A 25,725-nucleotide genomic window follows, 5' to 3' on the forward strand; every position below is an offset into this window, starting at 1 on the left:
TCCTTAAGCAGATGGAAAAAGACATACTGTGTTGTGAAAGGGAGTTTGTTAAGAAAAACTATCTTACTATGGCAAGTGTATTTCAGGTTGCTTCACTGTCACAGAGTACCATGAAAAATACCAACAACCTTCAAGAACCAAAAGAAAATCAGAAGGAAGTCCAAGTTATATGGGGTCAAGTTAAGGACCATGTGCCCAAATCTCACTATGGGTCTAGAGCTGGTTTACACACACCGTGTGTAAAAAAAACCCTGACCCTTTCAATAGGTCGGTTTGTTCAAACAATAAATTCAGTATGAAAAGCAGGAAATCCAGCTGGTTTTTTAAGTGTTGCTCTGATAGCAACACAGACCCAACTTATAGCTTCTACAGTCAACACTGGTCAAATGAGAACTGTCGCGGTTCTGTGCTCTAGTCCTCTGTAGTGATGTCTGCACTCAAATACTATTTTTCCTATCATTGCATATCTGATTTTCAACATTTCTGCCTGCATGGTTTAGGAAAATTATATTTCAGATCTTTAATGCATTATGAATAGAATGATTTTAATATGAATTCTCACTTGCTGAAAGATAATTTCTGTTTATAGCAAATTTCAAATGGCAAAAAAAAAAACCCCAAAACCCAAAATGTTGAAACCCTCAAACTCTTCTCACTTGTGGGTATGAGTGGGGTGAGGTCATTCTTTACAATGGAGAAAGTCATGAAGAATTCTGAACAAGTTACCCTTCTTCCCTACTATCCTGGCTTTATGACCTACTGGTCTGTAAATTCTTTGGATGCAGATGGTGTGCTTTATGTTTCCCAATACTACTGACCTCAGACACTTGCCTACATCTCTTGTTTGGTGAATAAATCTATTCTAATCGCCTCCATATCATTGCTGCTATATCACAAGTCTGCATGGAGACCTGAAATGATTAAACTTTCTTAGCTTAGAATTTTATTGTGTTAGAAGCCATTCAAAAGCAGCACTAAAGGAGAAGGAGATGGCTGAAGAGGAGGAGGAGGAAGAAAGCAAGCAAGAAAGAAGAGATGAGAGCCACTTGGGTGGCTCAGCATGTTAAGCCTCTGCCTTTGGCTCAGGTCATGATCCCAGGGCCCCGAGATCGAGCTCTCTGCTCACCAGGGAGCCTGCTTCCTTCCCTCTCTCTCTCTGCCTGCCTCTCTGCCTACTTGTGATCTCTGTCAAATAAATAAATAAAAGCTTTAACAAAAGAAAGAAAGAAAGGGAAGATTATGAGAGGGAAGGAGGTATGATACAAAACTTCTACCAAGGGACTGAAAATAGCTTTCCCAAAGGAATTATGGTGAGAGCTGGACGAAACATACAGTAGGGCAGATGGAATCATATATGGTCTTGTCAAGACCCCATTATAAAAGATGTGTATTTAATATGCCCATATTTAGAAACCAAGGCTGAGACTATGGAAGATGTGTAGGTAGCTCCTAGATTATGTTTGTAAAGATGCTCTGAACCACGACAAATCTCTTGAGGGGAGGCAAATGGGAAATTCTATATAAAAAAATCATGCAAATAGTGTTCTCTGTGATCTATAATTTCCTAAATTGATTGATTTTTTTGTAAGACTGTTCATATTATTAACAATATATATGTCTTATGATCTTAGCTCCTCGGCTCAGCTACCAGAAACTATGATCAAAGTAAGCACTTTTGCTACTTTTGGAGAAATCCTTTCAAGTCAATTTTCCTTGGATCAGCTTTCAACATAAATTTTGTCCCTTGTGGAGAAATTCAGTACAATGTATGCAGGCCCATAAAATAGGAAAGCCTATTTTCATCAAGGAAGTGGGGCGCTGCATATTTATGCACAATGCCCCATGTAAATCAAGAAACCACAAAACTAAAGGCATGAAAAACTCCAGGTCTTTCCACAGAATACTGTGGTTGGTGCATTTTTATGTGAGAAGAAGTTAAAACGGAGACTCAGATTCTTCTGTGTGGCTGCAGTGTTTTGCCTTAATAAAGATCTGCAGCCAGAAAGAATTGCCATCAATTCCCAACATATTTTCCTTTCCAAAATTACATTTCTCTTATAAATATCCCTGGAAAACAACCTTAAGAATCCAATAAACTCTGAATCACTTTACCAGTGACCTTCTTTCTGGTTAAATGTTCTCGTCAGCATCCTGGAGGAAAAATTGAAATTTGTGATCTTTTCATGAGCCATGCAGATGAAACCTGTGATTGAGAACTGAGCGTTTTGAGAGACTTTCTAAACAGGGAACAGGGTTTCCTTGTCCAGAATCCTATAGAATGCCTATCTGTGCACTTTGTCATTTTGTTCCTTTTTGGTTACTCCACAGGCTCGAAAGAATTTGTGTGGTAATAGTATAATTAAACAGCAGGTTTAGGTTTAAATGCACCAGGAGGGATTTTTGTCCCCCCCCTTTCTCTGACCCTCTCCTCCCAAACTTTTCTGCTCCATGGGCAGCAGCTTTGCAAAGCTCACCTTTACTGTCCACTTGGTTTGTATTTTTATCTGATTGGGAATGATGTACCTGCAGAGGTTTTGCTTTTTATCCTCTCCTATATTTCAAAGCTTGTTCCTCCCTCAGTCCTGACACTGGCAATCCTTTGTGGTTTTTCTTGGACCTCAAAGGCTTAATGGTCCAGCACAGAACTTGAATCTTCGGAAATCTATCCCAACCACCCCTAACACCAGCTTCAGAGAAGTTCAGGGAGCAGTCAGTCAGAAGAGCAAAAGTGGTGCCCATGGTTAAATGTTCCAGGGAGGTTTCTGTCTTTAAAATCAAGTGACTATGTTAAAAGATTGCTTTAAAACCCACAGCACTCACCCAGATAGCTTAGGGAGGCTTCTAGATTCACTACAGGTATGAAGATGAAACAGTCTCAAGGTTAGTTAGCTCTCTTCCTGAATGTTTGGTGGCCCCTTTCCCAGGGAAGGGAGTAGGGAAAAGCATGACTGGGGGAGGAGAATTCTGGCTTGAGACCAGTGCTAGGGAAGTGGGTAGCAGTAGATGCCTAGTTGTCTCACAGCACAGACAGTAATTCAATAAATGCAGTTAAGCAGATATGACTAAAAGAGGGATTCTATAATGCTCATCAAGGCTCCTCTTTAATACTTTCTTGAAACTTCAAATGAATTAAGCTACTATTTCAACTCCTTGGAGATTAAAACTTTGCTCGTTTCTTTGTCATGGGTTACCTCTTAGGGAAGGCCTGATGTGAGGGACAGGGGGAGAGAGAAAAAAGAAGAAACAAAGCTAACATCTGTGTGTTACCAATGTGTCCAAAACTCTTCTTACAAATATTAACTTATTTAATCAACAACCCTTTGCACAGGATTATTACTCCCATTTTACAGATGAGAAAATGGAGGCACAGAAAGGTCCATAACTTGCTCAAGCATGTATAGCTAGCTAGTCAGTGGCAGAGCAGGGTTTCCAACCCAGGAAGTGTGACCTCGGAGTCTAAGCTCTTCAGCAACTAGATTTCTGAGGGCTACATTAGGGCTCTGTTTTTAAGGCCTGCTGGGACTAATCACACAGACATACCAACAGACAGACAGACACACACACACACACACACACACACACACACACCCCCAAACACATAGGCTTCCCAAATCTCAATTGCTTAAAACCAGAAAAGTTAACTTCTCATGCTGGGTCCAGTGAAGGCTGCTGGACAAGCTCTGGTCCCTGTGTCCACTGAGGGACTCAGACTGTTGGGAGGCTTCATCTCAGCATGCACTTCCATAAAAACCACTGCAGCGAGGGGGAAGGTGCGGGGGGTGCTCACACCACAGCTCTTACAGCTACACATACCACTCTCATTCACACTGTATTTGCCACTGTAAGTCATATGGCTACACCCAGTCTGAAGGGAACTGAGAAATGCCATCCTACCGTGTATCCTTAAGGTAGGGGGACAGTAGTTGGGGAGGTTAACCAGATACATTGGAGGAACAGCACTAATGAAGGACAGCAGCACACCTCTGTGGGACCCACCCAGGTCTCTTATCTCCCCCGTTTCCTTCTATATCTTTCTGCCCTTCCAGTGGGAAATGATTTTGAAATCTCTAAGGGAAGACCCACATTCCTTAAACTTTGGGTTTTCTAGTGCATGATTACTTATTGACAGTATCTTTGTCCATGTTACCTTGAAGCCCAAGGATTTTTGAACACATAATCCAGAAAGAGACTTAAAATCAATGGGCTTTCTGCTCTGCATTTCTTCCCTGTGGCAATGCGTATAGGCTATTATCTGCTTGAAAGTGAAGACAAACAGAAGTTAACATTTCAAAAATATTAATCTATCACACTACTAAACGATAATAAAATCTGAGCGCTCAGCTATTCGTGCAAAAATTTCTTTACTTTTTCAGTCAAATCACCTTTCAGTCATTAAATTAAATCTCAGTTGGGATTTAATTCATCTCTGCTTCTTCCTAGTCTTTCTCCCTCTCCAGTCTCCACGTGCACTTTCTGCGCCCCACGTTCTACTAGCATCACAGCCAGGATTCAAGCTCTTAACATTCAGTTCTGAGGACCAAGGGCAGACCTTTCATATCCATCATTGATGGAGGGTTTATCAACTTCAGACTGAAATCTTCTAGGGCAAAAACAAGCATGTGTCATGTCAATAGTGATGGTCTTTTGCATAGCGTTCTTCCACTGTTGTATTAGCAGGATTTCTATCCCTTTCCTCCCATAACCAGGAGACCAGTCCCAGGAGGGATGAGGGAACACTAAACCTGCATCCTACCATTGACATGAGTACTTAGCACGTCCTGGGTACATGACAAACTGTCTCCCAGACCCATTAGTGGTCTCATCCCTCTAACACTAGCACCTTTCTGAGCCAGTAAGTAACTGAAACATGGGTGCTGTCTAACTCTAATATCTAGTAGTACTGCCTATATCAGTACTTTTAAATATGCCTAGGTCAGCAGTTTATAAATATGAGGATTCCTTTCAAAATAAAAATATAGTTGAAAAAAGATATACAGATGGAAAGTATGCACATGAAAAGATGTTCTACACATCAAATGTCTTCAGGGAAATGCAAATTAAAACAACAATGAGCTACAACTACATACCTATTAAAATAGCCAAAATCCAGAACACTGACAACACCAAATGCTGGTGAGGATGTAGAGCAACAGGAACTCTCATTCATTGTTGATGGGAATGGTACAGTCACTTTGGAAGGGAGTTTGATGATTTCTAACAAAACTAAATATAGATCCAGCAATTGCACTCCTTAGTACTTATCCAAAGGAAATGAAAATTTATGTCTACACAAAAACCTGCACACAGATGTTTATAGCAGCTTTCTTCATAACTGCCTCAATGTGGAAGCACCTAAGGTGTCCATCAGTAGGTGGATGAATAAATAAACTATGTTGCACCCAGACCATGGAATATTATTCAGTGTTAAAAAAAAAAAGAGCTATCAAGCCATGAAAAGACACGGAAGAAGCATAGTTGCATATTACTAAGTGAAAGGAGCCAATATGGAAAGGATTTCATGATTTACACCGTGTCCAAATGCAAAGCTTTGGATGCAGCAGCTCTTAATCTGGAGATCTATGAACTAAAAAAAAAAAAAAAAAAAAAATGCAGGATATCTGACCCCTCTTAAACTTAAAGTAGAAAGTGAATACAGTTTTTATAAGGAATTGACAATGTTCCAACACCCAGAGTCCAATTCTTTCAAAGTCCAGAATGTTTTTCTTGTCATCAAACCAAAATAAACTAGCAGTATAAAACTCTGCTAGTTGCTCTTATACTACCTTTTTTGTTTTTTTGTTTTGTTTTGTTTTGTTTTACATCCAAATTCCTCCTGGTTATATTATTCACTGAGATGGGACGTGATAGAGCTGAGTGTATTTGATAATGCCCAACCATTTCTATTAGAAGGGCATGGACTATAAACTAGAGCTAATATTACCAGCCACCACTTGCTATGAGGTCCCCAGTATAGGCCGTTCCTTGGAAGGCTACTAACAATCATGACACTAGGTACAGAGGAGACTCTTGGTACTAAGTTAGGGAGGAAAAATAAAAACTTCAAAAATGAACGTGGATCCTAAATTTCTGGAGAGTAGTTGTGTTTATAAAGACTTTGTTAGACTCCTAAAACTCTGTTTTAACACATTTTTTTAAGAGGAAAGAAAGGATTTAGCACAGTTAGCTCCATGGTATAGCTGTTATGTTTAACAGAGGTGCTGTTGTTTGATGTTACTTGTGGGTTTATTGATCCTTTTCAGTTACTGTGGTAGCTCTCTGTGAGAATTTTAGAGTTATTTCCCAGTTACCCACTGAAGCCTTATTCATCCTTTGTTCTTTTTTTTTTTATTGCTTCCAAACACAATATATTTTCTAGCAATAAGAATGGCATTTTGTTGGAAAAAATAACAAAAGTGAGAACTAATTTATTCTCAATAATTATTGGTAAGCAAATGGGTAACAGAGTCAATAACATCTGTTAAATTTTCTGGGTCTCAACCTGGAATTCATTCCCTTGCAAAACTGAAATCCAGGAGAGTTTTCCTGAAACCAGTACCACAGTACTGCAATGGAGAGAACACAAGTCACTCTTCAGTGGTAGTCATTTATTCTATTATGCATATGTTGACCAGGAAAGAGTGTGTCTCTTATGCTCCAGAATTACTAAAGCTCTGCTAACGAGAATGGAACATTCCAGAGTTATACAAAGAGTTGATGGTCTCAGAACAGGAATAATTAAAATAATAGTGAAAAAAACAACACAAAATGAAACAAAGCCAACTCCTGGACTTTAAAAAAAAAACTCAAGCCTAATCGACGAAAGTAAATCTCAAAAACATGTCTAATAAAAAATAAATTACACAGAAAACTATATAGCATGGGATATAATTTATTTAATTGTCAAATATGTAACTATGTTATATTTATGAATACATGCACACGGAAATATATCTACACCAGCTTTAGTGTGGTGGCCTTCTCTGAAGCGGGAGAGGAGTGGTTCTGCAAAGCATTAAGAAATAGTTTCAATTATACCTATAACATTTTATTTATTTTATTTATTGGATGCCTGCAATATTATTCCCCATACTTTCCTATATATTTATATATTTCATAAGTTAAAAAAATTTACAAAGATTCAGAGTGCTTTCCAAATAATATGCCAACCCTGAAATAAGGAACTGGCAATGACTGCAGACTAGCATAAAACCTAAAAGAAAAGTTCACAAAAATTAACCAAAGAAGAATGTGGGTGCGAGAAGGATAAGAATTAAGAGAAAGTGAATTCCATGAGCCTGTCCCTCTATAGGTTTCACCAATGCCTAAGAGTCTTTGCCAAAAACCAGAGCACCAAATAAGAGTTTCTACACAACTGTCTATCTCATTACTCATTCTGGATTGCCTTACCCTTAAACATTGCTTAAGTTTGTCTAATATACATGCCCGAAGGGTGATCTAGACCTTCCCACCCTGACGCATCACATCCTCAGGTGCTTTATACTTGTTGGGCTGATGTTGCCACCATTTTCAATATCTGATTAGCACTGAGTGTAAAGGTATTAAAAGACGGTGAGTTCCCTGAAATTTAGATCTACTCCTTTCTGTCCTATTAGCACGATAATAACCCTAGAGCTACACTGGGATACAAGAATAAAAACTAAGCATAATTTGAATTTACCCAACTAGAATGGTAATTCCTTTATTTGCTGGTTCAGTAGCACAAGGAGCCCAAAATATCCAAGTGGAAGTCACAGCTTCAAGCTCAATGGATGTGTTACTATATCCCTTGGTGAAAGCATCATTTCACCAGTCCTGAGGATGAGGACTTTTAATCTAGCACATTCTAAGACTGCATAGATGATAAACACGATTTCACAAGGGGATCCCTGGAAGAGATGATGAGAGAGCCAGTCCTACTTCCACACAGTTCCCGAATCCAGGTGGCTTAGCTATTGAGTACATAACATTTGAAACACTGATCATTAGTTCAATGTATAAACTCCAACCTTGTGAACAGATCCTGTACCTTGTGGAGAATGATACTCTAGCTTGTACCTTAACTGAGCTTTTAATAAGCCCTTCTATCATCCTACAAGGCAAGTTTTCCCACATGATGTGGATAAGGCAGTAGCAGTGGATCACATGGGTGGTCCTGCACCCAGAGTCATACCTTCTTTATGAGAAAGTTTCCCAGGCATTAAAAGCCCTTAAAGGATAGTGTTGGCAGAGTCACTACCAAGTTATGAAACCAAATCCATAGCTAAGTTATTGGATAATGGTTACCAATTCCAGGGTTGAAACGGATCTGGTATAATCAGCCTTCCCCTAAATGGTTATCTGGTCTCTCTAAGGGATGATATCAAGTCAAGGAGTTGGTCTCAGTCAATTTGGGCTAGCAGAAGGGCAGCCAGACATCCTCAGCATTAGTGATAGCCAGCCTCTATGTCCACCCACCATGATCACTACTCTGTTCACAGACCCATTAAGTAAGTAGAAAGACTGGCTAACATCTGCAAAATGAGTCATCCTACACCGCAGATATACAGTGACTCTCTGAGGTAGATGTTGGTGGGATGTGAGACCTACCTATTCTCAATTTCTGTGCCCATTATCATCGGTGGATCCATGTGTCTCTTCCTTAAAATTCATCATTGCTGGTCTTGTAATCTTGTTCTTTCAACATCCCTAAAAAACCAAATAATTGATCATACCTTAGATCTATTCCTCACTCATACAGTACAAACATTCAAGTGCATGCTTGCAGTTCTACCCATGGGTAAATGTCCCTTCCTAACTGTCTTTCATGACCACATCTGAGAAAGCTGTCATGTAGTGGTGACTCACTCCTTCCCAGCAGTAACATATTGAGCTCTGCTGGTTGTTGAAGGAAACTTCACAGAAACCATAAATTTTTTGAGAGCAGTGACAGGAATGTGAACCACCTGTTCGTGTGATTTACTTGTGCCTCCTGCAACTGTGTGAACGTTTCTATCATAAAAGGATTCCTGATGTACCTGCCTGGCATCATCACCTTAGAAGATCTGTTAACACCCTGATCATGATGGGTGCCTCTGGTGGCATATTCATATAAGGTTCCTTCGTCAGACTTTTAATCTCTTCTAGGGCACAGTAGCACACCACAAGCTGCTTTCAAGCAGTAAGTCATATTCTTCTCCAGAACACAGCACTTTCCCCAGAACCTTAGAGGTCAGCACTGTGACTCTCTTGTGGGGGCTTTCCAGACACTGTGCAGAGCATCCCCGTGCCCCTGTAGCACCACTGAACTTGCGGGGCCACATAATCCACCCAAGACACAGGTTCCTTAAAGAAGAGATTGAACAGGGATCCTTTTTCACGTGGTGTATTGGGGAATGCTCCTAGAAAAGGGAGGTGAGAGTAGAAGATATGTTTACGTCTTAACTCCCCCAGTGCCTCAGAATGTGACCCTATTTGAAAATAGGATCTTTACAAATGTAGTGAAGTTGAGATGAGACCCTTAGGGGAGGCTCTAATCCAATATGACCTTGTGTCCTTATAAAACATGGAAACTGGGACAGAGAGACAGGCCCACATGGAGAATGCCTTGTGAAGACAGCAGAGATTAGGTGACACAATTCCAAGCCAAGGGATGCCAATGACTGCCAGCAAGCCAAAAGAAACTAAGAGAGGAACATGGGTCAGAGTCTTCCTCAGAGCCCTCACAAGGAACCAACTCTCCCAAACCTTATCTCAGATGTCCATCCTCCAGATCTGTGAGACAACAAATTTGCTTAAGCCACCCAGTTTGAAGTTCTTTTTACAACAGCTCTGGCAAAATGATACAGAGCATGAGGGAAATTTGGGGTGTGGTAAATATGACCCTTATTTTGATTAGCATGGTGATTGAGTGAGTTCAAAACTCCTAGAGCTCAATACTAAAAGTGGCTCATTTTGTTGGATATAAATGATTCTTCAATAAAGTTGATTTTAACAACTAAATTTAATGGATTACTTACTATGATTTCAAAGTTATGGCTGCTGCTAATCATTTTTTGCTCTTCATGCTTACAGGCTACTTCATGCCAGTTATTAACTACTCTGATTCCTAATTGAAAATTAGTTCTGATTACTGTGAGAATGTAGGAAAGGACTACATAGTGGGTACAAGGAGGTTTGTCCAGAACTCAGTGATTCATGGAGCGCCTGCTGACACGTCCATGGAAATTGGCAACTGCAGACAAAGCAGGTGAAAGGGTAATGCAGGCCGTCTGGATCCTGAGCCGTGTACAGGTATCACATTTTTGAAAATTAAATATTAATGAAAAATTGTAAAAAAGAATCACTCTCTATACCCCACTCCATACATATATACTTAAAATACATTGAAATCCTGGGTAACTATATTTTAATTAAAAAAAAAAAAATCTCCAGGAGACAGACTTTTGTTCATGAAGTTTGAGGTAAGATTTCGGGAAGGGAGTAAGAGAAGGCTAAGACACAGGAGAGACTGGATAAGATATTCCTTAATTAAAGGCTAGGGTTGCGACGCCTATTCAGAGTTAGGATTTTGTAGTGCCTGTCTCAGTGTAACAGAAAACCCAATCCAGACCCTTGCATAAAGCTGAAAGAAGGGATAATACTGTCCTGCCCCTGAACCTGGTCCTACACTGTATCTTACTGCCACTCACATACAGTATCCATGATTAAATTATTCTTTATAAATGCTGGTACTTAAGAATTTCTTAAAAAAAAAAAATACCAGTAGAAGAATAAGTCCAAATTCTAGTGGGGGGAACTGATGTTTATTTTGGAACTTAAGGAGTTTGAGGAGTGTCTGGAACATCTGAATGTCCCAAATATCCAACAAGCTTACCCGGAGAAAACTGAAGATAAGTATAACCTAATGATAAGGACTGGGAGGCAATAAGGGAAAGGCTGGAAACATAAAAGACACTGTATGAAATAGGACAGTGGGCAGAAGTCAGAAGCCTGGGGCGCCTGGGTGACTCAATGGGTTAAGCCGCTGCCTTCGGCTCAGGTCATGATCCCAGGGTCCTGGGATCGAGTCCCACATGGGGCTTTCTGCTCAGCGGGGGCCCTGCTTCCCTCTCTCTCTCTCTGCCTGCCTCTCTGTCTACTTGTGATCTCTGTCTGTCAAATAAACAAATAAAATCTTTAAAAAAAAAAAAAAAAGAAGTCAGAAGCCTGGGGTTTGCCAACACCTGAACAGTGAGGATCAATGGCCACAGACAGGGAGGCTGACTAGAAGAAGGTGGTGTTACCTATGCTAAGCGCAGAGTAGGCAAGCATGAGCAGAAAAGCCTGGAAGCTGCAAAGGGAACATGCTCACTGGAACTGGCAATGAGATGGCAGCTGATAATCTCCAAGAGCAGTTTCTAGCATGTGGGAGAGGTTGAAGTCAATCACAGCAAATTGAGCAATGAATGCTAAATGATGGAATCGCATGCAGTTAATATTATAAGAAGAGAAGGGTAAGAAGAGTCTAAGAGACATTTCCATGAGACAAGAGTTGAGAAGCTACTTCAGATGGGAGACACAGTGTCAAAGCCAGGTAATGTGAAAATGGGAGACACCTGAATTTCTTCAAATGTGAGGGGGAGGGGCACCTGGGTGGCTCCCTGGGTTAAGCCTCTGCCTTTAGCTCAGGTCATCATCCCAGGGTCCTGGGATCGAGCCCCGCATCAGGCTCTCTGCTCAGCAGGAAGCCTGCTTCCCTTCCTCTCTCTCTCTCTCTGCCTGACTCTCTGCCTACTTGTGATCTCTGTCAAATAAATAAATAAAATCTTTAAAAAAAAAATGTGAGGGGGAAAGAGCACAGAAAAGTTAATGAGGTGAGAGAGAGAAATGTTAGTAAATGGAATCATACCTGCCTGAATGAGGACGGAGATGGATTTAAGGCAAAAGATGAAGAAGTGGCATAGGATAAGAAGAAAGACCCCCTATTTTCAAGAAGTGTAGGAAAATCCATCACAGGGCTGTAAATATGGATAAGCCTCCCAGTAGAGAAACAAAAAGTTATCTGAAAGAGAGCGTATGTGGAGTCCTTGAAGTAATAAACATGATTTAAAAGATATCAACCCCAAAAGAATGCTTTGCATGACAGAAGTCTATTTTTTTTTTTTAGATAAAAGTCATATTATATCAGCCACACTGAATCCAGTACATTTAGAGATTGTTTGTATACAAAAACATATTCACAAAATAAGCCTCATGGGTAAAATTAACTGTCACTAAAAATTCTGCATAGGAATGCAAAACACAATTTTCTTAGTGTATCCTTTCCCAAAGGGACCTACTTTGATAGAAGATAGAACTGGATCACGCAGAGTCATATAGCCTATATCTTACAAAATCACTCTTAAAAAATAATATCATTTCTCTGGTTAAATATTAAGTTAGATGTGGAGGTGTGTGACTGCACCACTGTAGAAGCGCTGTATTTACACATCAGTGGGTAGATACAGGTGTGGAAGAAAGACAGGGGTTGGAGGGAAACCCTATCCTTGTTCACTTGTTTCCTATTTTATGGACCACAGCAAAAAGTTGCCAGCTACCAAGAGCCACTGCCTCAGAACTGGATTCCCCTTTAACTCAGAAATTCTAACTGAACTCTTTCTCCTTCCTGAGCTTCCTTTCTCTTTAGATCAAATACCTAATTACACCCCAAGCTTTAGATTTGCCCTCCAATCCCTCCTACAAACTGCCCGCATCCAGCTACGTATCTATGTCCATTAATGCAGAAGACACACACATCAAACTTCACGCAATAAAGGGAAATGAAAAACAGGTTACAATGGTTGTTTCTGTGTGCTGGCAAATAGCATTTGAAGTGAGTCAACACACACCTTTCCCCAACCTTCCTTTACCCAGCGTGTGCCTGTTTGACACACAGTGTCAGTAAATCGGGCAGTTTACTGACCTGATTGTAATTTCGAGCCCATCAATTATACTGTTCTTTCCTTCCCTCAGATGGATTGAGTAAGATGGGAAAAAGTGTTAGCAGCTAATGTAAAACAAACATGCTGGCAGGTTAACTATTCGGTTCTTTAGTGAAACTCCCTCTCCTGTTGTTAGGATGGTCCACAGAACAATCACCCATTAAGCTGGGACTTGGAGAGGTTCTCCAAACTTAACAAGAATGATACATTGCTGTTCGAGCCTCACACTTCGTCTCAGCCAGTATGCCTGAGGTTTCCTAGAGCACAATTTCATACCATTTTCTGTACCTCCACACATCCGAAGTGAGAAGTAATTCATACTGGACACACCACCAGCTCCCTACAACTCACTATTTTGAAGTAATCAGGTATGAAGCAAATCTCCTGACCACAAGTTAACGCCTGATTGCCCTGCCTGCCATGGAGTGCTGAGAGTCTGAGATATGTACCCTGACCAAATGGGATTACGTGAATAGACATTTTCTAGAAATTATGACTTACGAGTGCCGGCCTCATTTCCCTTTGCCTGGTGATACCCTCACAAAGGCCATTTAGAAAGGATTCGGCAGCTTGCAAGGTAACACAATTTGAGTTCTCAAGTGTCCAAAGATCAGTGAATGCCATTTTTTTTTCCTCCTCTGAAGCATTTCTAATCACAATTTAGTTACTGCCACCTAGATGCTGACTGAGATAAACCTATTTGGAACTCCAAAAATAGCATCTTCTGAGTTACATCTCTGTCTTCTGAGCTTCCCAAAGGAAAGCTCTCTAATGATTTGCAGCTCATTACAACCAGAATCTTCATAAATGGGATAGTTATTATTATTTTTTTTTAAATCTTGGAAGATGCCAGATTGACAGTGCTTACAACTGGGGTCTTTGATTTGGGATTATACCCATGGTAACAGAGAGGTTAAAGTGACAATGAGTCAGCCAGCCTCTGCCTTCCACAAGGCACTGAAAAGCAGATTTCTGAATCCGAGCTGAAACAGTGATGTCCACATTCATTATCTGGCCACCTTCCTATCGGCCAAACGGACTTTCCAATTGAGATAATTAGGGAAGAACCAACATCTCCACCTCCTGGGCAGTCATGCCTCTGAAGATTTAACCAAAAACCAGAAAAAAGTCCCAAGTTCTATAGCGCTTCCTACACATCACCATTTATAAAACTGAACCATTTTATTATACTACATATAGGCCAATTATTTATGGGTTACTTATTTCAGAAATAAGATACGGAGGCATCACAAGAGGGAGAAGACCTTGTTTCCCTCCCTGTTCTATCAAATTAAGTCTCGGTTTCACCATTCTGAAATACACGAGTGTCACATTTACATCCATTGTTCAATGAGCATTCCTCCGGCCACTCACAGGAACTAGAAAACCCTTAATTGCATAGTATGGTCCAAACAGGAATGGCACAAAACAGAATTTCTCAGAGAAAGAGGGAATGGTCGATTAGAGTTTGTTCTGTTCAGGTGGCTCGTTATTTTTCAGGATGGTTCTAAGAAGAACCTGCTACTAAGTGCATTAAGACGAGAGGGAATATCAACTTCTACAAGAAGAAAACAGTACTCTTAAGACATTAATTTTACTCTAGAGAAAATTTAAAAATCTCCTCGCTTTAAGCAAGTTCAAAAAGATTATATTCTTCTATTGACAGAAATGCAACCTCTCAGAGCATGAGAATGTTTCCAATAGAACTTCTGGTCCCAGGTTATTAAGGCTATACCTTTATACAATGCTTGCTGGCTGACCTATGTCTTCATGCACCTTGGACATGGCACTCTCTTCCCTCCTATCCTCATTCTACTAGTTTAAAAACAAAAAGAAAGCATACAAAAACAATGCTTCCCTAACCCACTTGATTGGTGATTAAATTTTCCTTCATAGATTATGAACATTTCATTTCCCAATTAAAAGGATGCCTTAATCCAACACCTTTGGTTACTGGACATCAAGACCTTACCTAGGAATTGGTTTTAATAAGTGAGAGGGCCATGTTCTCTATACATACAGAGATTTTTCCTAAAATTCCTTACAAACTATCTGACTAACTGCTTTGGAAGGACAGATGCCATAATGAGGGAAAAATGAGAAATAAACAGGAAGTTAACGGATATTTAAGATAGCTAGGTATCCCACAAGTAACCCAGGACCAGCTTTACTGTTGAGACTGGCTTGTTCAAGAAGTATTCAGAGCCTAGATACTACAGTCAGACATGCTTTGATCCAAATCCCATCTTTGTTGTACTTACTGGTCTATGAGACTTAGGGTGAATCATCTAATGTCTCTAGACCTCCTTTCCTCTTCTATAGAATATCTGTTACCCAGCCCTTAATGGAGATTTCAGTATATAATACCACTATAGATATGTGACTGTGTCAGAGCCCCACAGGAGGGACCCAGAGGGACCCTCAGGTGAGAGACACTGGCAATGAATGATGATATCAACTATTCATTAGAAAACAGAAGAATTATACATACAGAGATTTTTCCTAAAATTCCTTACAAACTATCTGAACAGTTATTAAAATGTGAAATTGGCTGAAATGCCCTATTTTCTCAGATGGTCATTATGGCAAGGAGGATGTTTAGCCCAGGAAGACCCATGCAGAGGTAAGCAACAGGTTGTTTTGCTCCTGGCCATCATGATCAAGTTGGTCTTCATGACCCCCTCAGCTTGACTGTGCTTTAGACAGGTTTATTCCAGAGTCCAAGCCTCTGACCTTCCATTTCTCCAAGAGCATATTTTAGAAAGCTTGTCACTGTAAATTCTTTCTCTACCCCTTTGAAATAAATGTAAATCTCTCAGCCTCCTGTGAGTTTCACAACTTAGGAAATGTTTTTCTTAAGGGCCTAGGAATCATTCTTGAAATGTAGACATTGGGGAAGATAGCACCCCTATCTCCCAGTCCCTGTGGAGGACAGAAGTCTAACTTCAAGGGTATCAATTAGCAAACACAGGAAGGTTATTCCCAGAAAAACAGCATTTGCAAGTTCCGGAATAACTAAATACGCTCAACACCTCCATTGGCCCACCTCCTTTCTTAACATCTCCAGTACTTTTCCACGAGCTCACTCTCAGGGCTTAAAACCCTCCGCCTTTTGTTTCCATGAAGCTAAGTATCCAGACTTGTTCTGGGCTCTCTGCCCTGTCGCTGGCAATAGCACCAAAAAAAAAAAAAAAAAAAAAAAGTCAGCTTCTGTCTGTTCATCTTGTCCAGTGCCATTTATTCCCTTTAACAAGCTCCACTCTCATTTTAGAGCCTCCCTCTTGGCCATGAGCACCTCTGTCAACATCTACTTTAGCACAGTTTCCAAAACCTCTAAGAGGTAATGATTTGCAGGAGGATGAAGCTTGCAATAAAGGGGAGATTCAGGGAAGTCCATCTACACTTGAGCTTTTTAAGATCCACTCTAGAATGTCTATGCCCAAATAGCTTCCTCTTGTGAGTTCACCTGTTCATCTCTCAGGGGTAAACTGATATGGAGAAATGTATCAGTAAAAGCCTCAAATATGTTCACACCTTTTTATATGCATTGTCTTTTGCAATGTGTCTCAGCCACCTTTCCTATCAAGAAATGCAGTTTCCTTCTTCAACTCTTGAAATCTAAGCTTGGTCTTATGTCTTTCTTTAGTTAACAGGACATTAGCCAACAAGCCAGAAGCAGAAACTTCAAGAGCGTCCATGGGGGGCCAGCCCCTGCTTTCTCCTGGGACCCCTACGGCCTCCAAATAATGAGGAAGTACATAGAGAGATCCCAGCCCTCACCGGTTTTCTAGCTGTTTCCAAACATGAGAATGCAGCCATTCTACCCCAGCTGATTCATCACAGCCCAGAACGTTTAGACAGTCTACAGAATCATGATAAATTATCAGTTACTATTTTTTTTAAATACAGCAAAAGCTGATACCATTGGGATGCTACATTTACTGAGAAATCATGAATGAACGCCCAACCCAGAGAAATGAGAAACTAGCTGGAGAAGGAGGGACATCCAAGAAAACATTCTTTCATCATCATGAATCTCAAACCAGAAATGTTAGCTAGAATTTAAAAGAAGTTTTTTAAGGTAATTCGGAATCTCATAGAAAATCAATCTGTCTGTAGGACTAAAAATATCTCAGCTTTGAAACACTTTTTTCATTCTTATTAGACTTGAAAGCATGCCCATTGATCTAGCAAGAGCAATTTGCTAATAATTAGGCTGGCAAGGCAGGCTCAGGTTTGTTACCAAAAGGGTGGGTGAGGGGCCCCTTTAGTTCACAGAAGCCTCTGCCCTAACAAGTCAGAAAAGATGAAGCAGCAGCAACCGAAAATGCCTCTGTTCTCAAACCGTCAGGTGAGATTAAACTACATCACATAAAAATAGTGTCCAAGCAAAAGGCACCCCATTGTGTACTTGATGCCTCCACAGAGAAAACAGTCTTTAAGTCAGGTTCCCTTCCCAAGAGATCCCACAATACATACTCATATTACTTTCATGTGGCACTTAACTTCTTTTTCTTCTTCTTTTTTCCCTTGGTCTTCCATGAGTATAAGTGATATGCACTGGTTCACCTCTGCTATTAGACTTGAAGTTCCTTGAGGGCAGGGTCTGTGTTTAATTCATGCTTTTTGCTCCTACAGAACGAGACACAGAGAAGACACTCAATAAATATTTTTTACATAAATGAATGGAAGAGGGCAGCTTCTACGTCCTACGGGGGCTATCCTGATAACTACAGGGAGCTTGGCAAAAAACGGCCCCCTTCTTTGCGTCAGAAAGTTTACATTATAAAAACCTACATCAGGCATGACAATGTGTCATTTTTTTTCACAAGTGTGCCTGATATTCCACCAGAAATCATGATACTTGACACATCTGTAATATGTTTTCCTTTGAGCGAATGCGAGACATAATCTGTTATTTGCATTTCTTTTTGTCTGGGAGACCAGAATTCCAAGCAGGGGACAGGCTTCATGAAGTGCCAAGACAAAATTTTCTCCTTGAGATGACACATCATCAAACAAGTTGCATCTTAATGCAGATATTTCTTGGAAACTCAAACTACCTAAAAGTGGTATTGTTTTGTTTTCAAGTGGTTATTATGGTGAGATTGTTTTTACTGTTTCAGTTGCTCATACCCCAAAAAAGAAAAAAAATTATCCTTTCCCTTATAAAATATTTATTATTTTATATTTTAAAAGAAAGAACCAAATCAATTCTGTTTTGAAAGGCACATTAAAAATGTAAGCACAAAGTACAGGGCACATTTCACAGAAGAGAAGAACTGCTAACAGTTTTTTTCTTGTTTGTTTGTTTGTTTTTTCCCCCCATCTACCAGAAGAAATCAGATCAAGCCAGTTTGCCTCTGGGGTTTTAACATCACTACTATTCATCTTAATAATGAAGTTAAAATTAACTGAAAGAAGACAAAATGGAAAAAAAAATTCACTTCACTAACATGGGTTTACTCACATGAAAATGGATAAAAGTAATATCCTTTGGGCACAGTTAAAAAAAAAATCAAAATAACCAGGTACCCCACGATGGAAGCAGTACCTCAAAGTCATTTTTTGTTTGTGGAAGCATAAACTAATGCATAACACACACACTTCATACCCATATATAAACATATGTTTGGGGGCGCCTGGGTGGCTCAGTCATTAAGTGTCTGCCTTCAGCTCAGGTCATGACCCCAGGGTCCTGGGATGGAGGCCTGCATCGGGCTCTCTGCTCAGCCAGAAGCTCAGTCAGCTTCTCCCTCTTCCACTCCCCCTGCTTGTGTTCCCTATCTCGTTCTCTCTCTCTCTCTGTCAAATAAATTTAAAAATATTTATAAATAAATAAACAAACAAACATATGTTTGGACACATGTATAAATACAATAAAAAATAAATGCGGCTACGCATTTATTTAAAATAAATACGATCTTTAAAATTATATTCAAAAAGATTACAAACAAGATGCTCCACTTACCAGAACTGTTTCTGAATCACACATAACTAAGTGCAGGAACTCAGCTCTGGTTCATGTCCGCTCCCTATATTTTCTCTGTGGAATCTCTCTGTTGAAGAATGAAAAGACAATAGAAAGGTCAAAAGGGGCATCTCCACTCCACAGGGTCCTCAAAATGAGCACTCCTGCTTTGACTTTCATCCTTCCCCTCTGAGAGAAAGAACAGGCATCATGATCCTGGAAATGAACAGGAGTTTTCTTTAACCAATTAAACCCTTTTCAGAAAACTAAAGCTGTCATATTGGAGATACAATGATGGTAACAATAATGAATTGTAGAGCCAAGTTAGATCCTAAAAGATACTGTGTTGGCTTGGCTGTCAGGTGGGAACAGTGCTTACTCATTCACAGTCTTCTAAGGTAAAGTTTAGAACTCAACCATTTCTCTTCAAACCAGTAAATTATTTTGGTTTGGACTGGGAAAAAAAAAAAAAGGTACACTTCCAGAGGGGGTATGCAAAACTCCAAATTATAGGACTGAATTGATTTGTGTGTGTGTGTGTGTGTGTGTGTGTGTGTGTGTGTAGATTTGTTTTGGAGATATCTTGACTTAACAGCTTAAATTTTCTTCATTTTGGAGAAACCAAACATAAAGAGCAATGTGAATCAGGACACAGTGGAAGCCCAAATTCTCATGGAGTTTTTATCTTTTCAAATACACCATTCCAGAAAGGTCAAGGGTAAAGTCAAGATTATCTATTCACAAATGATGGGATCATCTCCCCCCTGCCAATAATCATCACCCCTAATTCATCAGTTTCCACCCTCTCACTCTGATTCCTTTCAATATTTAACTTTTTTTATATTATGCTAGGTGCACAATGATAATAAGATATCAAAAAGTCACACTAGCATATTATCTATTTTCTAAGATTTTACCACGGTAACCTGGTCGTATGGTTAATTCTAAGTATAGTTTGAGGAAACACTCAAAGTTACACACAACCTGTAACTGGGTAATATATGCACAGAAATCTTCCCCACAAAACATATATTTGCATAACAAAACTAGAGATGACTTAGGTGGATAAATTAACATGACTGGGAACTGATATCTAAGTAAAGATTTTAAATGATTTAATAATAACTTTCCATTGAAAGCATAAAGAATCATAGAATGATAGTGAGCAGTATAAAATATGATACAGGGTAGAAAGCTATGGAATTACAGAGTTCTAAAATGCATACATAATAGCTTATATGTCACCACCAACTGAAGAATAAAAAAGGTGCTTTGTATTGCACAATTGATAACTTTGTGAAACACAAGGTGTTCATTATATTTACATGCAGGAAGCAGTTTTTCACAGTGGTTTGGTGCAGAGACCCTAAATCCATACTATTTGGATTCAGATGCCAGGTCTTCGTTCGCTAGCTGTGTGAACTTGCACAAGGACCTGAAAGGCAATGAACAGATAGCAGGCACATTAATAATAATGGGGTTGTTGATAGTATTAAGCACGCCAGTTCCTATAAAGCACTTAGCACAGACCCTGTGACATAGTAAGTATATCTCTTATTCATTCAACAAATACTTAAGCAGCACATATTATATTCCAGGTACTGTACTAAGTACTAGGAATTCAATGCTGAACAAAACCGACATAGTTCCTGTTTCAAGGAGTAATAATATGAGCTATAGAACTGTACCTTTTAATATACTTTAGATAAACAGCAGGTCCACAATGTTTATTGTGTGTGTATGTATATGTGTGTGTGTATGTGTTTACATACTGTTCTAATGCAATACCATAATTGTTCTTTTCCTGATTTTTTTCTCTCTCCTGTGCCTGCCTGAGTCCCCAATGCTCAGAGATATACACGGAAGATGTAAGGAACACATTACTAGACACTGACTAGATATTCATCAGAGCTTCAAGTGACCATTTCCCCCAAGCTCTACCCGTCTGGAACATGGAAAAGAGGAAAAGATGGCCAAGTATGAGAAGACCAGCACAACTGCCTTAAGATTGTGAAAACCATGTACAGCTTTAGAGATGTGGACTCTTCAACATTGTTCATTCTTTTCTGCTCTTATCTCTTGAGAATAAGAGCCAGACATTTAGAGGAGTAACTGCAAATACCATCAGGCTTCTATGTCTAAAGTCACCAAGAAAATTCAGTGCTCAGCCATGGGGCCTAGCATCCAACAATGGCTTTTTTGTTAGTGTCAGATGGCACGGAACAAGACAAGTGTATCCAAAAGTCACAGATGGAAGATCAGTTACATTTTTAAATGGCATTGTTATGGGCATTTAGCCAACAAACTTTTGAGATTCTGCTGTGAAGCAGACACTGGATTCAATATTGGCGATTACACAGTGAGCAAACACGTAAGGGCCCTACCATCCTGGGGATGAGAAACACAATTAATGAAATGATCATGCTAATGATTTAGGAATATCATCCCAAGGGAATGTGCAATAAACAAACATAAACCAGAGGGGATGATCAGAGAAGGATTCATGAAAAAGTGATACTTTAACTAAGAAGAGTAAGTAGCCATTACTGAGACAAAGATGGGAAGTGGGAGTAGGAAGAGGATGGGGCCAGTGCTGACTTTGGGCTAATCTGTTACCCAGAAACAGGTAACTAATATGCCCTTGTACAGCAACTGATCTGAGAAGGGCAAAAAGAAAATGTGTTTTGTTTTGTTTTGTTTTGTTTTTTTCTTAATAAAACCTAACAGGATAATGACAAACTAAAGTGTGCTGCTTTCTTGGATGTCTGATGCCTGATTGATGATCTGATACCTATGCACAGTGTTTCCAGTTTTGCTTTCAGATTTTATAGGAAAAAGACAAGAGTAAACTCTTATGTTCTTACCATTTTCAAAGTCATCATCTACACAGAATGTGGTACCATCAGAATGAGAACAAGACCTATATTTTCCCTTCAGCCAGACAGAAGTAGCATCTAGGAACACAAACATAAGGCTCTCCCCCTAAGAAACTATCATTTATTGATGACTGGCCCTACCTTTCCCCCCTTCTTAAAAACAATATAAAGAAAAAAGAAAGTCCAAGGGACTTTGCTGTCATACTTATACCCATGCTAAATTAGTAAAGAAACTTTAGGAGGAGACATACCATGAGAATCTCCACATTTATTTCCAATATATTGATAAGGCTTGGTCTGGTTGTACCCTTACAAGTATTTTGTTCCATTAAGCAAAATCTGAGAGCTATAGTAAAAACTCTTGATTCAAAGTGTTTTATTTCTTCTAAGTTAGAATACTCCAAAGATGAAAATAGATCTCTGTTCTAGAAACAGAGAATGGTATCAAAAATTGAATGGGAAAGCAGTGACAAATTTTCACTCTGAAATAAATGTGTGAGACTAGCTGACAACGGGGAAGCTGATTCAGATTCTCACTCCTTTGGTGGTGTGGCTTAACACCAAATCTAATAGGCATTTAGCTGGCTGACTAGGGCAGGAAAAGGGGGTCTGCAGCCTCTGATGCCTGCATCTGTGAGAATGCACTGAAGCCACTAAAATTATCAATCAAGACTTGATGTTAGTGTCAAATTTGGTGATTTTTTTTTTCTTTCAAGGGGATCAAGCTAGAGAAATAGATAACTTTTGGCTCAAACAGTCCAAAGGAAAGTAAAAATAATCTCTGATAGCATGAATAGGGATTATCAAAATTGTTGTGTCTGCACAAAACTTGGAGGTTCTCATTTCTCACAATCAAGTGTCTACTGGAGATTACAAATTATTTTCATTTTGCTACTGTCAAGGAATAAAGTCGAACACCTGTGTCTTCAAGTGTTCCACCAGACAGCTACTTAGGTTTTAAAAAAAACATTACATCAGCACAGTGCAAGAGTAATACCAGTGCTTTGGTGCCTGGAGGAAAAATAGTACTACAGTTTTTTTTAAAAATGTGAATTACTTTTGATTTTTCATTTAGTATCAGGATTTTTACTCTTTGCGCAAGTGACTGCACATGCAGCCAAAGGGGAGTCGGGGTGGGGTGGGGGGAGCATCAGCTAAATGTCCGTTTCAGCTGTGCTGTAGAATTCACCTAGGTACAGTGGGCTTGCCAATAATAAACAGCAAAAGTTATATTTTCTCGGGGCACCTGGGTGGCTCAGATGGTTAAGCGTCTGCCTTGGGCTAAGGTCATGATCTCTAGGTCCTAGGATCGAGCCCCACATCAGGCTCCCAGCTCAGCGGGGAGTCTGCTTCTCCCTCTGCCTCTGCTGTCCCCCCTCTTTGTGCTCTCTGGCTCTCGCTCTCTCTCAAATGAATAAATAAAATCTTTAAAAAAAAAAAAGAAAGAAAAAGAAAAAAGTTATATTTTCTCCTCAAGAGAAGAAAAGCCATGAACATCGGTCTCTATTCAATTCTAATCCAGATCCATGGAAATGAAGGGAAGGAAAGTTAGGGATTATGGTCTGTTTAATCCATTATATCTGCAGGGTGAATGGCAAGGATAGAAAGAATATGCCATCTAATAAAAGATTAATGTGAGAACTCTTCTGAATGATAACCATATTGCTTCCTCCCGGAGCTAATTATGCCTTTGAATCACATTCAGAAGAGAAGACACAAAGTTACCTTCAGCAAATACTTATTTTAATTGCTTAATAGTGAACACTTCTTTTTGAGCTAATTGGGTTATTTTTCTGGGAGGTACACAAATCTCTCTGTCCTGGTAGAATACTGAAAATGAATAATCTTATTCCTTTGGAAGAAGGATTTAGAAAACTATAATTATTGACAGATAATCAGATTATTTTCATCAAAAGACAATTTGAAGTTGAATTTATTTTGACTACTGAATTATTCTATAGAGTTTTTGAGTGAGTCAGATCTCAAGAATTAATCCACAGCTGTACTGTGCCTTCATGAAGAAAAGAGATCTTCTGTAACCTCATTTCTATACCCCCAGACAGTTGAGAACCTAGGGCTGAGATTATTTTATCATCCAGTCTCACCTGGCATCCTAAGAAGATACATGCAAACATCAGTATCTCTCATAAGAGAGATTGGTATCTTCTAACTACTCACTGGTAATACCAATATAGAAAGGATGAGAGTAGGTTATCTGGCAGGGTAGAGTACTTTATTACTGAAATTGTTAAGAATTGGTGGTACATAGTGTTAATAAAGTATAACCTAACTTTTAGTAGGTATTATTATTTTTTGATTTTTCTCAGGTGGGACACCTGGATGGCTCAGTTGGTTAAGTGTCTGATCTTGATTTCATCTCACTCATGATCTTGGGATCCTGAGATTGAGCCCTGCATCAGTCTCCATGCTTGGGGGGGTGGGGGCAGTGGGAGTACGCTTGGGAGTTTCTCCCTCCCTCTGCCTCTCCCCTGTTCATAGGCATGCACATGTACTCTCTCTTGCTCTCTCTAAAATAAATAAATAAACCTTTAAAAAAGCTTCTCAGAGAATGCATCCCCCACAATTACATCTGGCGCAGACCATTCCACCACCACTATCCTGGTATATATTAATTATTATTAACTAAATAAATAATAATTAATAACATTAATTAATTAATAATAACATATTAATTACTTGGTGTATATTATCCTATTGAATTCTTTCAGCCAAGGAAAAGAAGCTCAGAAGGTAAGTAACTCACCTTACACTGTTACTCAACTAGTTATTCAACTAGTTATTCAACTTGTTAAACAAGTAACTATTGTTACTCAACCAGTTAAAGTCACTCAACTTATTCAACTAGTTTTAACATCAATTAAAACCAAGGGCTTCCTAATGCCACTAGTTACGCTGTTTAAATGAGGAGTCTGAGTCTCCTAACCATCACCTCCTTCTTTATTCCTTAAAAGTCACATTCCCCTATGGAAGTGCTTAGGCCAATGAAAAGCTAAGAGAAAAGATATCTGTGCCCCAACTTGCCTTCCATGAATCCTTATGTTGGAAATAGCCACATATGCGGGACAGGGTTGTATATCGGCGTCTCTTCTACCAAGGACAGAGCAGAGAGGAGAGAATGAGTTTGTACAGATACATATATATCATCAAAGCTACCCTCATGAAGAATGCATTTTCCTTAACTTGAAGAATGAGTAGACCCACCATCACCTAACTATCTCAAACTCAGTTTGCTCTCCATTAAGTAAAAAACAAACAAACAAACAAACAAAAAAAACTTGGTAGGGAGTAAAATATAACATCAAAGTATACAAGGATTCTCTATTTCCTTTATTGTCTATTGATTTCAAAATTAAACTCACTTTTGGTAGGGATTACATTTAATGTGTATATTGCTTTGGGTAATACAGACATTTTAACAGTATTTGTTCTTCCAATCCATGAGCATGGAGTGCTTTTCCATTTCTTTGTGTCACCTTCAATTTCTTTCATGAGTGTTTTACAGTTTTCAGAGTACAGAACTTTTACCTCTTTGGTTAGTTTTGTTCCTAGATATCTCATGGCTTTTGATGCAATTGTAAATTTTGGGACTGATACCGAAAGTATTTTTCACACAACGAGAACAAATAATCCAAAACTTCATGTGGAACTACAAAAGACCCCAAGTAGCCAAAGCAATCTTGTAAAAGAAAAGAAAAGCTGGAGGCATCACAATTTCAGACCTCAAGTTGTATTACAAAGCTCTGGTGATCAAAACAGAATAGTACTGGCCCAAAGACAGACACATAGATCAATGAAACAGATTAGAAAACACAAAAGGAATCCACAACCATATGGTCAATTAATCTTCAACAAAGCAGGAAAGAACATCCCATGGAAAAAAGAAAGTCTCTTCAATAAATGGTCCTGGGACAACTGGACA

At 39.3% G+C, this 25,725-nt stretch overlaps 1 long non-coding RNA gene across 1 annotated transcript in view; it reads right to left on the bottom strand.

Moving 5' to 3' along the window:
- LOC116586057 overlaps positions 1–25,725 on the bottom strand; it is a 179,769-nt gene that overhangs the window by 130,742 nt on the left and 23,302 nt on the right. The window contains exons 3-5 of the long non-coding RNA XR_004283872.1: positions 18,910–18,997; positions 17,445–17,570; positions 8,587–8,685 (exon numbers count right to left, since the gene is read on the bottom strand). This is a non-coding gene — a long non-coding RNA (uncharacterized LOC116586057). The remainder of the gene's footprint in view (positions 1–8,586; positions 8,686–17,444; positions 17,571–18,909; positions 18,998–25,725) is intronic.

This window comes from Mustela erminea, chromosome 3, assembly GCF_009829155.1.
Source record: "Mustela erminea isolate mMusErm1 chromosome 3, mMusErm1.Pri, whole genome shotgun sequence".
NCBI lineage: Eukaryota > Metazoa > Chordata > Mammalia > Carnivora > Mustelidae > Mustela > Mustela erminea.